At 37.0% G+C, this 13,481-nt stretch overlaps 1 protein-coding gene across 3 annotated transcripts in view; it reads left to right on the top strand.

The window, feature by feature from the left end:
• LOC119083775 (probable nuclear hormone receptor HR3) overlaps positions 1-13,481 on the top strand; it is a 126,043-nt gene that overhangs the window by 18,147 nt on the left and 94,415 nt on the right. The window lies entirely within an intron of this gene.

The following is a 13,481-nucleotide window of genomic DNA, read 5'->3' as shown; positions in this document are numbered from 1 at the left end:
ATACCATTCTGGAAAATTCATGAAAATTCAAGAAAATTTTCAAAATTTTCTTAATTTTGTAAAAAAAATTCAAAAAGTACTTGAGCTGCTTAGGATCAACAGGAATCTCGGTTTTCAAAATTATTTCACCCATTCACCTTTCGAAATCTTTATTTCATTTTCCAGCCGTTTCAAGCCGGCTTGAGCCGTGTTTTTGGCACCGGCTCGGCTGCGGCGCGGCTTGCTCAAAAATGGCCGGCGGCGGCTTAATCGGCGGCTTATTTTCGGCGGCGCTCATGCCTGGTTCATGACAGTTCTATTTTTATTCATCTTTGCCATTGGAAAAGGGAATTGACGTGAATGTCGTTAACTGTCATTACTTGTTCCTGACAATGTGTGAAAAGGATAAATATCGGCGACATGTCTAGATTTATACCGAAAGCCACCGTGCATGTCATAATGATGTGGTTCAACACCTATGTCATGTTGTTACACTTCAACTAAGACGTGGTTTTTTAGTGTTATTGCTTAGCAACTAAAAAAGGACGAGACTTTAGAGCATATCTGAACCGGCTTACACCATAGAGAAAGTAGGTTGCTGTGAAAATCAAGGTGTCGGTGCCACGATAAAATAAAATGATAATTTCTCTATTGAACTGTCCGTCGTGCCTGACAAGTTATACTATTAGGGATTAGGTTAGACCGTCCTTTTCTTAAAAATTTTGAGTTTTTGGGATAGGTTTTACAGTAGATGTAGAACCTTCCAGTGCTTCAGTACAACAAAAGCACCGGGGAACGAACGTTTTTCGTCTTAGTTAGTATGGCATAGGTTACAGAGCGTGGTGTGGTGACGATCTCTACTGCGGCTTTCAATAAATTTGCATTTTTTAAGTTTTTCTTTAGCTCATTTTACCCAAAAATAATTATTGTTGTAACCCACCTACACTTTATCATTACATCCCTTACATCCTCAGCAGTTGAGGGGAAGATGATGATAACATTGATGGAAGTTTTTGGTGTTCCCTTCCCAAAACTTTTTATTTTTTCATCCTCATTGCCTTTAATATCGAAATACAGACAGGATGACTCAGTGGTTAACATACTACCCTTCCATCAATGGGTTCGATTCCCGTGTCAGACAGTTCCACATAGAGTTTTCTAGCGATTTTTTCGCATTGGAAACGCCCTAGAGTTCACTTAAGCTTCATAATTTCGTTAATTGCAGTGTGTTTAGGGGCTGCAACGATACACGCACTGAATGACTCGGATGACGTAACCCAAATACAATGAATTTCATATCTGTCGAGCCTACATTTAGGCGAGATATCAATTAAGCGCCTAACTTTCTTCAGAGAGTTTTTGCATACCTCGAAGTGTGAGTCAGAAATCAGGTTAAGCTGGTGGTCCAGACTGCACGTTAGGGGTGTGCGATGGTTCGGGGATCAGGATGGAAGGGGTCCACAAAAAATTCTTACCATCCCTAGATGTCAAAAAGTAATTTTAAATTTTTTTAAAAATTCATTAACAACTTGCGCAAATTCACTGAAGCTGAATTTGCGACTACTGGTAAAATCTCATATTTCGACCTCTACCAACAATATGCTGCGAGATATTTTTTTGCCCTAATTAGTGTTTTTCTACTAATTAGAGTCCAATAATACAGAAAATGTTTAAATTGGAAACATTTGGCCGAAGCATTATGTTTGGTGTGTCGTCAAAGTTCGCCAACTATGAAAAATTGAGTAAATTTTAAACTTGAAAATTCTATAATCGACATAGAAAATTATTCGATTATTGCTCAAATGGGCTTAAATTGTTGGGAATGTTGCCGGCTATCCAAAAAAGAAGAGATTTTGAAAATCGTCTGTGAATGTGTGTGGTGTGACTGTTTGTTTGGCCCAAAATTGAGGCAAAATTCCTCAACGGAAAAAATCGATTTTTTTTAAAACGTTTAAAAAATCACGGATTTTAATTTTTTCGATTCTAAAGTGCCCACAAACTTTAAATTAAATTATTTGAGGCAAAAACAATGCTTTTCACACGTTTTCAAAAAAATCGATTTTCTCCGTTGAGGACTTTTTCCTCAATTTTGGGAAACAAGCGGTCTCCGATTTTAATGAGTGATAGCTCGTTGGATTCGTCTTTCAATTCTAGGTAACACGTGTCTTTCACTTTTTCTTAAAAAAAATTGTTTTCTGTGAAAAGCGCTCAAAAGTGAAGACAGGCCAGAGGGTACCGAAAACAGTTTTTCGGCAATAACTCGAGAAAAAATTATTTTAAATTGTTGTAATGTAGTACGATTGTCGGCCTTGAAAAGATCTACAGGTGGAGTATACGCACCGCTTGGTGCTAGTTGATCCACTAGAGTTATGACTAGAAATATAGTGAATGTTCGGAGAGTCCGCCTTTTCTGCAGCTTCGATGTACCACGGAACTGAGTATGGGGTGTTGTAGCTGGCCTCACCCACTATCGTTGCACATATAAATGAACCCAGTACTTTTGGGCTGCAAGCCTACAGAAGTCTTGAAAAAGAAGTTGGTGCCAAAATGCAGATTTTTTCCTTCTTTCTGAGGGCCCAACTGCCAGAAGAGCATCTGGAATTCCAATTTCCAATTTAAACATTTTCTGTTTTATTGGACTCTAATTAGTAGAAAAACACTAATTAGGGCAAAAAATATCTCGCAGCATATTGTTGGTAGAGGTCGAAATATGAGATTTTACCAGTAGTCGCAAATTCAGCTTCAGTGAATTTGCGCAAGTTGTTAACGAATTTAAAAAAAAAATTAAAATCACTTTTTGACATCTAGGGATGGTAAGAATTTTTTGTGGACCCCTTCCATCCTGATCCCCGAACCATCCCACACCCCTACTGCACGTTGTTGGTAGTAAAAGACTGTAAGTGACGACTCTGAACGAATCAAATGAGCAGACGGACCTTTTTCAAAACCCCAATCGAACCGAATTCGACAAAATTGACTTTTTTTTTGAAAAACCTCTGGTTCAATAGCTCTGAAAATGCCCGACTCGAAGATGAACATTCAAAACGAAACTCCACTCATTTGGCCCGTTTCTCTGTGAACCCGATTGACCCATCTAACCATCTCGATTTTCCAATAAAATGTTGCGACAAATCCAACCATTGCTAAATAGCATCCAATTAACAGAAAAAAAACCAGTCGAAGAACGATATTTGATAATTAACCAAATCTAAATATTTAATTATGGTGCAGTGCAATATAATATGCACAGCCTTGACGAGTCGATATACAATGTCTCATAGTACGTAAATAGCAATAAACTGCAGAGAGTGAGCGCAAAAAACAACCAAACGCTTCTATTTCCATCGAACACGTCGACAATAACAACAAATTATCGCGATTAAATGGTATGATACATACTGGTAGATACCATTTTTGAAAATTGCAATTCATTTTTAATGAGTTGACCTCCTAACATGATGTCCATAAGTTCCACGCTAATATTTCCAGTGCAGAGCTAAAACAAAATGCGACATTTGTGTGTTGAGTTGAGTGAGGTGTTGGTTTTTTCTGCTTCTCTCGTTTGTCAAATACACTGACAACAAACGAATGAAGAGAAAAAACTAGTTTCGGTAGCTTGTTTCATACGAGATACGATTGGAATGGATGGATATCGATAAATAATAATTCTCCACGTAAAGTTCAGAATACGACAAAAAAGATCATTAGAGACAACGCAGCAACAACAGCATCAAAATGCAACATGAGATTGTGTTAATCTATCAAATGTCCATCATACACCAATTCACGACGCACCCAGGCAACACCCCATAATGATTTAATCGTCAAAGATCTGACTACATGAATTAAGACACAGGCAGCTCACACTAACGATACACCTAAAACTCAATTTAACGTTTAGTGGAAATAAAAACCAATTTCAATTATAAAATTCAGTTTCAAAATCTTTCGCAATCATTCTTATACCACCTGCTACGCAATACTCGTTTTTGTTGAACTGTAAATGATCTGAAATTAAACGTTGTTGTAGTGGCATTAACAGACATTGCATTAGAGACACGATGAAGCGAACGGATAGATTGTAGCTATTAAATCACAATTCGATTAAAGTTCTCGATTAAGTGGCGACTGGGAGTGGATCCGTTAAAAGTCCTTTCACATAACGTTGTGCGACGGAAAATTGTTTGTTGAAATGATTGTTCAATAGGTGAATCGGTAGACTACAGAATTGAAAGATTACGAACACTGACATGAAATGTGAAGCAATTTTGGAGTTTTCATTGCTACTGTACAATGAAAATATAATGTTCCTTTAGCACTGTCCGTAACGGGAACATCAGTCTAGATCAGTCTTTATCAGTCTACATCTAGACAGGGCCGGGCCTGCTCGGAAAATTTGTAAAAAGCCATAGATTGTCATTAACTTTTTTAAAAATCAAAATTTTCCGAGGTATAGCACATAGGGCCACTTCGGATTTGATGCAATCGCCAATTTCGATACAAAATCGAAAATGTTCCGTTTCGTTTGTTAGTCCGGGCAGCTCTGTCAGCTCGCTCCCTCGCGAGTGTTAATGAATTTTGACTGCTGGATATCGTAAGTGGCAAAGTTTTTTTTTCTTAGGTTCCGGAAATCGGTATGAACCGGTAAAAACCGGTTTTAATGTAAAACTTAAAACTCCGTCAAATGTGAACATTTGTTCATTAACTCGACGGTTTCGGAAAGGCTGATTCAATTTCAATGAGCATCTTTTCCTCAAGGAACCAAAATAGCCCGGGTTATGGACGATTCCAGGAAAAGTGTCCAGAAACCGCTAACTTTGAGACTCATTTTCCTGGCCATTTCTTAATTAATTTTGACGAAGCGACGGCTTTTTGGAAAGGTGATCTCATACACTATCAACGATGGCTGATCGAGATGTGACACATCAAAGTATCATGTACCTCAACCCTAAGAAGCATCAGTACTTTCATGAAAAAAGAGAATTGATGAGCGCTTCCGACGATTTTTAATATTTTACTCGAAAAATCACATGCCCATGGTGTCGTTGAATGATCTGCAACTATGGTCCTGAGTCTTCCCACACGCATCCTAAAGCGGCAAACCCAAGAAAAGCAAGTATTTTAGCAGTTTTTTGTAGTCTTCACTGGAAAGATTGAGAAGTCAGAAGCCAGTCCCTAGAATTGCATCACTCCAAAAGGTCCACCTTCTTCCTTGTGTTAGAACACAAGGATGACAAATCAGCGTTTTGAGTTCTTTTCTGGATTCAAGGCTAGGTTGAGGTGTCTAAGAATCAGTTGCTAGAATCCCATCACTCCTGAAGGTCAGTCTTCTTCCCCTTTCTAGAACTCTTGAATGACAAGTACTTCCATCAGATTTATTGAGTTTTTTCTTGAGGAAAGATTAAGGTATGCAAGGGACAGTTCCCAGAATTCCATCATTCCTTAAGGCCAATTTTCTTTCTAGTTTTTCTTCGTGACGGAAATATTCAAGTTTTAAGTATTACTATAAAACCGGTTTTTACCGGCTGCTACCGATTCCGGGAGCCAAAGAAATAAAATTAGTTCGGAAACTTTGACCCCAGCAGACAGAATTGATTAAAACTCGCGAGCCAGCGAGACGACTTTTTATAACATAACAGCCCGGACTATGTGCAGAACTAGTACTTCCTGCCCCTGCAAAAAACTGGTTTGATTTTTTCTGGAAGTTGGAAGTTCATACCCTTTCACAAAAATTCATTACACCACACCCCAACGGCATCAAAACGATTTTCTCAAAGTCAACAAAATTTTATTAATAATTTTAATTGAATGCAAAAAACCGACTCGTTCTTTGTCATAAAATCTAATGTTACGCAACCTGCGAATGAAAATCTAAAAATTATTCTCTGCCATTTTTCTGTAATTTATATTTAAAAAAAAACTCAATTTAATGACAAAATAAAAAAAAATTTCGTCGAGCTGTGTTAGCGAGCCTCAAAAAATGCATCTATTGAAAAACAACTTCCACTTAAAAATGGCCTTATAGCTAGCGAGAAAAAAAAAACTGCAATGTGAATGCACTTTGTTATGCAACTCTTTTTTTTTTTCAAATATATAATTCTCTAGGTCTGTAGAGTATTACTTGTTTGTTGCCCCGTTGTAAAACACACAAAACAACCAAACCAGCTAGCTATATACATACCAAAACGACATGCATTTTTACGTCATCTTCAATAGGTGCTTTGCCTTCACCAGTGTTCTCAGTCTAATTCGTTCTCAGAGTTGCTTTGCGCGCTATTATGTGTGTTTGTTGGTGTATACGATAAAAGATAAATAAATGGAAAATACATGAGCCGTGTACGAAGATGTATTGTGTGTGCTTAGATATTTTGCTCTGTCCATGTTTAGTGCTTTTGTTGGAAAAGTTAGCTGAATAAATTTCATATAAAATTGATATGCAGTTTGAATGGGTCTGTGTGTATTAAATGGTTGCGTTTTTGTTTTGCCTTCTCTCATCGAAAACAATGAGTCCGCTTGTTTTGTATGCTTTTTTCATTTAACCCATTAACGAATTTTTAACATTTTGCGTGCAACCATGGACAATCTAACGATAAGATTAAACGATAAACAAGCGGTTAGCATTCAATATTTGTGTTAGAAGATTGGTTCTTGTAGCTTCTTCTTGCCTATTAGGTAAATGGAATTTCGCTTATAAAGAGGTTTAACGTCGTGAGCCCACATTTATATCAGTCTCTGTGGCTATACATGGACAGCGGTTACATACTGGCACTCCACCAAAATGATCCGGGTTCGATTCCCGTGTCAGACGTGTCCTCATGGAATTTTTCTAGCGATTATATCGCATTGGTAACGTTCTGAAGTTCCCTCAAGCTTCATAATTTACGTGGTTGCAGCGTCTTTAGTGGCTGCAACGATGAATTTGTGTGCATGTCAGGCATGAGCGCCGACGGAGAAACCTCGGCGGCGGCGAAAAAGTCGGCTTGAGCCGGCTTAAAACGGCTCGGCTGGAGGTTCCTTTTAACTTTTTTTCAAAATAAAAACGTTTCGATAAATTCATGGAAAATGAACTAGTAAGCATGAAAATGAAATTGTACGGAAAGCGAAAATGTAGGTAGATTAGGTTGTTCAAAGTGCAAGTGGAACTGGTCTTGTTACAAGCAAGTCTCTAAGTCTAAGGTTCACTAACACGTCAAGTTTTATTGCCTCAAAACTTGAACTAAATGGAAAATCATGCTCCGGTACACTCATTTAACTCATTAAGAAAATGGTTTTCGAGAAGAAATCGAAAGCTCACGAAAATCAAGTAAAAATTGAAAAGAAAAAAAATCGAGAAAATTCGCAAAGATCGATAAAGTTTTCTCAAATTTGTGAATTAACTGATTGTGCGCCTTCGGCTCGTTCCGCAAAGGTCATACTTGCCAAAACAACAAAAATAGGAGCGAGGACGTAATATACCATTCTGGAAAATTCATGAAAATTCAAGAAAATTTTCTAAATTTTCTAAATTTTGTAAAAAAAATTCAAAAAGTACTTGAGCTGCTTAGGATCAACAGGAATCTCGGTTTTCAAAATTTTTTCACCCATTCACCTTTCGAAATCTTGATTTCATTTTCCAGCCGTTTCCAGCCGTTTCAAGCCGGCTTGAGCCGTGTTTTCGGCACCGGCTCGGCTGCGGCGCGGCTTGCTCAAAAATGGTCGGCGGCTTTTTTTCGGCGGCGCTCATGCCTGGTGCATATGTCTAGTCTACATTTGGGCGAGACATCAATTATGCGCCTAACTTTCCTTAGATAGTATTTGCATACTTCGAGGCGTGGTTCGGAAATCACGTTGGCCGTTGGTACAGAATGCAGTTGATATTGGCAGCAAAAGGCTTTTAGGGAGGTAAACAAATCAAATACCTAATATCAAATATCCTCTTAACGATGGTAGCCGTAGTGTACCTATATCTCAGTCAGCTTACATCGTTGAGAAACAAAGCTGGTAGAAAATGAATAATATTTGTGAAAACATGTTAGACACTCCAAAAATTAGGTCTGTTTCATCGTACAGCAAAAACGTATTATGACCGACCGAAAACAACCGATCGTCAACTGAAACATGTATTTTACGTTACAAACTTTGTCTGTAGCCTTACTCTCTGAGACCCACCAATATTCATTGATTAGAATTGTGATCTAGACCACAAATTTTCAATGGAGTGGTTTTGGCATAAAATGATAATGATGAATGGCCAGAACGATGTACTGCCTATGAGTATTAACATAATGTCAATACCGGGTTGCTTTTTAATCTCCAAGCAAAACAACTATAGAAGATTCATTGAATCTACTACTTTTCTTGTTCGAAGTAACGCCAAGCGAATCTTTTACCTCATACACTTTAAGTTCAGGCCCTAAGATTGGGAAATTCATTTGGGAATTTTGGGAACTTTTGGGAATTTTTGGAAACTTTGGGAATTAGTTCCCCAATCTTAGGCCTTAAGATTGGGGAATTCATTTGGTAATTTTTGGAAACTTTGCGAATTTTTGGGAATTTTGGGAATTAATTCCCCAATCTTAGGCCCAAAGATTCGGGAATTCATTTGGTAATTTTTGGAAACTTTGCGAATTTTTGGGAATTTTGGGAATTAATTCCCCAATCTTAGGCCCAAAGATTCGGGAATTCATTTGGGAATTTTTGGAAACTTTGGAAATTTTGTGAATTTTTGGGAACTTTGGGAATTTTGGGAATTAATTCCCCAATCTTAGGCCCTAAGATTGGGGAATTCATTTGGTAATTTTGTGAATTTTTGGGAATTTTTGGAAACTTTGGGAATTTTGGGAATTAGTTCCCCAATCTTAGGCCCTAAGATTGGTGAATTCATTTGGGAATTTTGGGAATTTTTTGGTAATTTTTGGAAACTTTGGAAATTTTTGTGAATTTTTGGGAACTTTGGGATTAATTCCCCAATCTTAGGCCCTAAGATTGGGGAATTCATTTGGTAATTTTGGGAATTTTTGGAAACTTTGGTAATTTTGGGAATTAGTTCACCAATCTTAGGCCCTAAGATTGTGGAATTCATTTGGGAATTTTGGAAATTTTGGGAATTTTTGGAAACTTTGGGAATTTTTGAAATTTTTGGGAATTTTTGAAATTTTTGGGAATTTTTGGAAACTTTGGGAATTTTGGGAATTAATTCCCCAATCTTAGGCCCAAAGATTGGGGAATTCATTTGGTAATTTTTGGAAACTTTGCGAATTTTTGGGAATTTTGGGAATTAATTCCCCAATCTTAGGCCCAAAGATTCGGGAATTCATTTGGTAATTTTTGGAAACTTTGCGAATTTTTGGGAATTTTGGGAATTAATTCCCCAATCTTAGGCCTTAAGATTGGGGAATTCATTTGGTAATTTTTGGAAACTTTGCGAATTTTTGGGAATTTTGGGAATTAATTCCCCAATCTTAGGCCCAAAGATTCGGGAATTCATTTGGGAATTTTTGGAAACTTTGGAAATTTTGTGAATTTTTGGGAACTTTGGGAATTTTGGGAATTAATTCCCCAATCTTAGGCCCTAAGATTGGGGAATTCATTTGGTAATTTTGTGAATTTTTGGGAATTTTTGGAAACTTTGGGAATTTTGGGAATTAGTTCCCCAATCTTAGGCCCTAAGATTGGTGAATTCATTTGGGAATTTTGGGAATTTTTTGGTAATTTTTGGAAACTTTGGAAATTTTTGTGAATTTTTGGGAACTTTGGGATTAATTCCCCAATCTTAGGCCCTAAGATTGGGGAATTCATTTGGTAATTTTGGGAATTTTTGGAAACTTTGGTAATTTTGGGAATTAGTTCACCAATCTTAGGCCCTAAGATTGTGGAATTCATTTGGGAATTTTGGAAATTTTGGGAATTTTTGGAAACTTTGGGAATTTTTGAAATTTTTGGGAATTTTTGAAATTTTTGGGAATTTTTGGAAACTTTGGGAATTTTGGGAATTAATTCCCCAATCTTAGGCCCTAAGATTAGGGAATTCATTTGGTAATTTTGGTAATTTTTGGGAATTTTTGGGAATTTTTGGGAACTTTGGGAATTAATTCCCCAATCTTATGGCCTGCTTTAACCTAGATTTTGCTATGTATAAAGGACACGTTAACCGGAGGTACTTGCTTATGTTGGTTTTCGTTGTCGATAACGGATGACTAAATGTTTCTAACCGACTATCTTTTTTAACTGGCTATCATTGGTCTATCAATCGAGTTCGAGTTAACAAATGTCTCAAAGTCTTAAGAAACAAATTCCCGTTATGATAATGCACTATGCGTATACACTGCTGCATGTGTTCAATTTGTTTAACAAAATCAAAATGTACGGAAACGCAAAAAAAAAACTTTTATTTCGAAGGAACATTCGACGAAAGAAAGAAAGGAAAAAAATCGAAAAACTCCTGCTCAATGAACGGTTCCACGACCTTTAAAGTACATTTCATTTATATACCGGTGATTTGATGCATAAGAACACCTACGTTTTTTTACTCGATTTTTTTTATGGTGCGCTTTCAATGCTCTGCCGTATGCATTGAACATTTCATTGAATTTATACTCTTCTCGATCAACAACAACAACAAAAATTTTATTACAAAAAAAGGGATCTTTTCTTGCGTGGGACAAGATATCATGTTGCTAATTCCATTGTTTGTATTGACGCATTTGAACATTAAAGAACATCCAGTGCTCAGAATTCATGTGAACATTGAAAATCGAGAGAGAATTTAAAAAAAAAATTGTTTTCGATATCGAGGAGGGTTAGACGAATGTCGGGAATTAATTTTTTTTCCGATTAAAATTTTGTCGATGAAACGTTGTGTCGTAATGGCAGACAACGACGAATCAATGTATTCGACTGACAAAAATACTAATGGAACAGCAATTTGTTGCATCTGTAAGGGATTAGGTAAAACTAATCGATAAGAAGAGGTGGATGGATCGTTCAGCAAAAATAAATTTTAATTCCTAAGACATACTGCGTCTGCTACCTCCACAATTTTTTAAGAAAATCTGTTACTTCATTTGTTTAAAGCATCGCCAATTACTGTCTTGCTGAAGACATTGTTGAGGCTCCTGTTGAGGCCTGAGACAAAGGCGAAAAACTGGTTTTCGTTTACTTGTGGCCAGAAAATGCTTCTTTTTCTGGCCACAAGTAAACAAAAAATCTTTTACTTCAATTGTTTTAACATTTATTATACCATAGAAAAGAACAGTTGTAAGATATCATCGGTTATTGTGGTCGTCCTTGACGATAACAGGTGACAAGCCGTTTCTTAAAGATTACCAATGATAGCTTAGAAGAGATTGTTGTCACTAAAATGACTTAAATCTTTGGATGTATTGAGCAAAATCTTATGTATTGAGTCACTGACATGAACGTTAAAGCTCATTTCCCGGTGGCCTAGAGAGTGACTTACGTAATTGTTTGGAACTTTGCATTTTTCCTTGTGCTGTTGCATACCTCGCCTTCGGACTTCGGAACACTATTGGAAGAATAAAAGTTCCAAACAAGGACGTAATGTACTAAATCATGAACAGGTTGCCAAACGATACCGATGTTGGCGAGCAAAGACGTTTTGTTTGTCGCAATGTAAAGTTTGCTATCAATTGAATCGTTAAATGCAGAGAGTACACGTGTCACGTTAGCGAGTTATAATAAAAATGATAATTCGTTAGTTAAGCTCCGCTTCAAATCGCTGACGATGTCAAGTGAACATTTTGTTGGCACTTTAACGTAGCAAAAATTTAATTTTTCTTATAATTCGCTAATGTGACACGTCCCCTTTCTACATTTAACGATTCATATTGGTAGATACAGTTCAGGCATTCTGGAACAGTTACCGATCAAACTTTGTGCGATACAGTGAATGTCGATAAGGAAAATGGAATTCGTCTCTTTCTGTTAGGGCAATACAACACGTTATCTGTACGTAACAATTTTCCTCTAATCAACATGCTGCTAGGTTTCATTGCTCGTTCGCATTCTGTTGCAGAATTTCTGCATAAAATTCGTTTCTGAATGTTCTCTACATTCTACATTTCAATAGAATAATTACGAGTCGCAATACATCGCCAAATGAAGGCGTTTTTGAAAAATTGAGAATTACGAAATGTCCGAGCTTCAAACACTGTCGCTTAACCGGATCTGTCGATCCTGGGCGTGTGAAAATAATGGCTTCGCGAGCACGATCCTCCCTGCCATAAACCGACTAATAATTATTAGAAAACGCGTTTGTGCACACACTTCATTTATGTCGTTGAGATGTGCGTACTGACTGGCTGCAAGTGTTAACGTTTTATATTCATTTATCTCAAAGTAATAGCCTGTATGTAGCCGAGTATTAAATTTAAGAAAAAAAAAAATCTCAAAAACACGTTTCGCGCCAAAAGTATTTTCAAAATGAGGTTAATCAAAGCAATGCATACAAAGAATACTTATGTGCGGTGTAGATATATCATACTTATAGTGTAGCCAGCCACAGCGTTCAGTATGCACTTTAAACGATTCTTCAAAACTTACGTTGCCACTAACTGGTTTTGTGTTGAAAAATTATTTTAGAAAATTATTATGTGAGAGAGATAAGGCAGATAGACCAGGACAAAAATGTTTGTGACATTTTTTTTTTCAGTTTTAGTGGAGAGTCGACAAATTTTGATTCATAAACGAAATCGTTTATTTAATGTGAGGATAAACATCAGCTGATTATGTCGAATGTTTTCCTTGATTTTACTTTTCATTGAAGTAGTGTCGCATACTTCGAGGAAATCTCCGTCGGCCTATAGGTTTGTTCCAAGGTCATTTCGAAATGTCAAATTTCATCCACAGAAGGCAACTTAACTTCAAATTTCAAGTTGACGAAAATTTTAACGAAAAATTTACAAAGAAATTTGTTGACGTTTAGGTTATGTTTATCTCTGTGGATGAAATCGTCGGCGTTCGTGTTGTCAAAGTTCGGGTTTACAGTTACTTGGAACAAACCTATAGAGGCCACACCGGCTACACATTTAGTACCTTATTCGGTGAACGCTATTTTCTGGTGTAATAACTTCAATCTGGTAAATACCAAGTGTTGTTTCACCAGATAGACACCCGGGAAAACGCAATTTCTAACTTTTTTACCTATGAACCCTATGAACGTTTTTCACAAAACAAGCGTCCAAAGTTTCAGCGGAGGGAAGACAATGACTATTTTCTCTCCTGCGTTCTGAAAATGTCATATTCGCCACATTCCACCCATCCATTAATTCTCTTGTATTTGTAAGTACTGTTAGGAAGATGACACTCGGCTTAAGAGTGATATCGCCAAAACTTGAACCAATTTTGGGGAAAATCAATACTTAGGTTCGGCGATCCGGGCGAGGTATAGCGCGTTGGATTCGTCTTTCAATTCTAGACAATACGTATTGTTAATGGCATTGTTCGTTCCTAGACTCATGATATGATCACTAAATGCAAATAGCATAACTTAAGGACAATTTTTG

The sequence above is a fragment of the Bradysia coprophila genome, unplaced genomic scaffold (genome assembly GCF_014529535.1).
Source record: "Bradysia coprophila strain Holo2 unplaced genomic scaffold, BU_Bcop_v1 contig_70, whole genome shotgun sequence".
Lineage (NCBI taxonomy): Eukaryota > Metazoa > Arthropoda > Insecta > Diptera > Sciaridae > Bradysia > Bradysia coprophila.
This window is presented reverse-complemented; position numbering and strand designations above follow the sequence as displayed.